Source organism: Chenopodium album, chromosome 7 (genome assembly GCF_948465745.1).
Source record: "Chenopodium album chromosome 7, dcCheAlbu1.1, whole genome shotgun sequence".
Taxonomy (NCBI): domain Eukaryota; kingdom Viridiplantae; phylum Streptophyta; class Magnoliopsida; order Caryophyllales; family Amaranthaceae; genus Chenopodium; species Chenopodium album.
The window spans coordinates 37,783,570-37,787,299 of record NC_137840.1 but is presented as its reverse complement, the minus strand read 5'-3'; the positions used below and the strand labels follow the sequence as shown (position 1 = coordinate 37,787,299).

At 38.1% G+C, this 3,730-nt stretch overlaps 1 non-coding gene across 1 annotated transcript; it reads left to right on the top strand.

The window, feature by feature from the left end:
- Positions 1-980: 980 nt before the first annotated feature.
- On the top strand, positions 981-1,087 carry LOC145641204 (small nucleolar RNA R71). Its single transcript, XR_014115265.1, has one exon. It is a non-coding gene; the product is annotated as a small nucleolar RNA R71 (small nucleolar RNA).
- Positions 1,088-3,730: the final 2,643 nt, after the last annotated feature.

Genomic DNA, 3,730 nt, shown 5'->3' with positions numbered 1-3,730 from the left:
TCTTGTCTGGAGTAGCCACCTTCTCTGTAGTTTTACCCTGCAATGTAGAATTAGATATGTTAGTATTATCCTTTAGCCTTGCAGGGCTATCAACTACATTGCTTGGTTTAATGGAATTAGCATTATTTAAGAAAATAGGTTCATCAACTCTAGGCATAGAGGGCCCTTCATAGTTTGAACCACTCCTTAGAGTAATTGCAAATGCTTGATCCGTAGGCCTAGTCGGCTATGCCGGCAGGGCTCCCTGTTGGCGTGCTTGTAGAGTAGCGGAGAGTTGCGCAATTTGATTATCTACAATTTTATTATGCGCTAGAATTTGATCAATTGTCGCATCCCTGCTCTCCATGTGCTTTTGCATATTGACCAGCATTGCTCTAATTTCCCCCAAAGAAGGGTCGGAAGATGAGGGGGGTTGTTGTGGTTTATTCTTCTGGCTAGCATTGGGATGATAGTATTTCTGCTGCTGTTGCTGTGGCACCTGTGGTTCTTGCGGTGGTGGATTTTGAACATTAGTGCTCCGGTAGGAAAGGTATGGATGATTTCGATACCTAGGATTGTAAGTGTTGGAGTATGGGTTATTCTGCCTATAAGTTTGGAAGGCATTAACTTGCTCCACGGAACTCCTGCAATCCTGCTCCCAATGACCTACAATACCACAATTTTCACAGAAAGCCTCATTAGAATTATTATTAATTGCAGAAACATTAGCTACATTGGCAGTGCTCAGATTATCCAATTTTTGGCAAATAGAGGTCAGTTGAGCTTGCAAAAAGGATACAGAGTCGACACTATGTGTCCCCTTGTTAGCAAATCCTCTGGGATTCCCATATTGGGAATTGTGTATCGCCATGTCTTCAATAACCTGACCAGCATCATCAACATTAAGATTCATGAATCTCCCACTAGCTGTAGAGTCTAAAATTATTCTAGAAGAATTTCCAATGCCGTTATAAAAGGCTTGGATTAACTGCCATTGCGCTAAATTATGGTGAGGGCATTCTCTTTGTAGGCCCTTGAACCTCTCCCAAGCCTCATATAAAGACTCATCGGCTTCTTGGGCAAAGTTCTGAATCGCACTCCGTAGTACTGTTGTTCTCTCTGCAGGATAATACTTGTTATAGAAATTCAAGACAAGAGTTTCCCAGTCAGTTATACCAAGTGTAGTTCTATTTAAGCCATTAAACCACAATTTAGCTTTTCCAGTTAAAGAGAAAGGAAAGAGAATCTCCCTGATTTGGTCTTGAGTGACCCCGGCTTGCCTGATAGTGTTGCAATATTGACAATAGTCGGCAATGTGAAGATTCGGGTCTTCACCCTTTGCTCCACTGAATTGCTTCCTCTCTATCATCGTTATAAATTGAGGTTTAATTTCAAATTGAACCCCATCAAGAGCCGGAGTAGGGGTGAGATGTGGAAAATCCGTAAGCTTTGGTTGCGAATAATTACTAAGCTTCTTTGGAGCTGCCATCTCTGATTTTGTGTCTGATGATACCTCTAAATCGCTAGAATCAGTTGGAGGATCGTAGTGATTATTGTTATTATCACCAGAATCTGCCAAGATTTGCTTGTAGAGGTTTTTCTGTCTATGGAAGGAACGTTCGATCTCAGGATCGAAAGGGATGTAACCTGATCTGGAACACCTGGGCATAAACAAAAACTAGAAGCAAATATGAGATTTGTCTCAGAGAACTAACGCTCTCTGAGACAAAGAGAAATAATCTAGACTACAAAAAAAAAAATCAGAAATAAAAATAAAACCGTCTCCCCGGCAACGGCGCCAAATTTTGACAGGGTAAAGTCGTATCCCCTAATAAAAAATAATTACCTAAATCACTAACTAAGGTAGATAGGGAAGTAGGGTCGATCTCCACAGGGAAACTAGTCTTTTTACTCCTAATTAATTATTATAATCTAAATTATTTAAGTAACCAATATTTATAATTAAGCAAGAAACTAAACTACAAAGAATAAGAGTAGGAAGAAAACAATATATAAAGGGATCTAGGGCATAGGTTCACCAATAAATAATACTCCAGGGTAAAACATAGTAATCAATTATTGACATTGCATAAATAACATGATTAACAGGCTCTCACAATTTATTAATCAACATAGATCTAACAGTCTCTCGCAATTTACTAGATTTAAGTTCTTATTGAAAATAGCTTTTAATATCAAATTAACATCTGCTCGATTCATCAATTTAATATTGCTATACTTTTACAAGCCGCAATTGTAAAACATTAAAATAATTCAATAAGAAATTATCATGCAATACCAATAATCAATAATAGTAAATCATTAATGCATCAACTAACCAGATTGTAAAGGGCTCCCGCTACGTATTACAATCACAATATTAATTTACCGGTATTAAATCTCATCTCTCGAATCTTGACTTAACCATTTATAAATTAACTTGCCTATTGAAACTAGACCTAAACATTAATTCTCATCTCTCGATTCTTGAATCAATATTGTCAAACTCATGCATAAAAGTTAGGCCTAATCTAGTCACAGAGCATTTAATCAATCAAGAGGAAATTAATCTAGCATTGATAATCAACAACAATAATTTACCCCTTCATATTATTTATTAGATCCCCATAAACCCTAGAAATTAAACTACTCACACATATTAAAAACTAAACTAATCAAAGTAATAAAATAGATCATGATGAAAGGAATAAAATAAATAAGATTAAAGGAAAAGAAATCGTTACCAAAATAAATCTGGAATTAATGAAAGAATTAAGAACAAAGGTTTTGAGAGAGTTTAAGAGAGAGAGAATACTTAGTAGAGAGAGAAAGTCTAAGAGAAGAGGATCCGTCCTCATAATCGTCCTCAAAACGTCCTTAAAACAAATCTAAAAACAACTCCTAATTAGAAACTAATTGCTCGACAAAAGAGCCTTTTCAGAAACACGCGCCCGATCGGGCTAGAGGCCGCCCGATCGAGCGCACCTTTTTTCTCGCACAGCTCTTCTCACAGCCGCGCCCGTTCGAGCTAACAGCTCACCCGATCGGGCGTGCCTTTGGCCACGCACCAGCACACTTGCGTGCCTTGCCCGATCGAGCTAAGCTGCCCGATCGGGCCCTTGCTTCACCTCGAGGCTCGGAGCTTCGATTGGGCTTATTTCTTCGGCCCAATCCGGATATCCACTTAGGGTCTTGATCACTCGGTCCATATACCTCGGTATCCCGATTACCGAGCCCTTAATCACCGGCTCTCACCGGTCTTGGGCTCCAAAAGTGGTCGTGTTTCTCCAATACTCGTGATTGCTCCAAAATATCTCGGGAAAATACTCCAAAAGCATAAATCCCTGCAAAAGTCAACCAAATCTACAAAAACACTAGAAAACACCGATTAGTAATAAAAGTGGCTCTAAAGAGCCAAAAACACTACTAATTATGACCGAGGGACGGGGGTAAAATACCATATAAAATGGACACATCAGCCATCTATTTCGTCCCTTTATCTTTGTGCTGATAATATTGAGGTACATCTTTTTTTATTTTGGAATTAGTTTTGTGGATTATTTATTTATTTCCACAACAATGTTATAGAGTTATAGTCGGATTATGGGTTCAATTGATGAACAATAGAGATTTCAAGGTTTCTTTTTGTATCTAGGTTTAATCTGCGCTACTGTTTTAAATCAATTATGAAAAATTGGCCTTTAGTTATTATAGATTTGAAGCACAATTTTAATGAATATAATGCTACTTG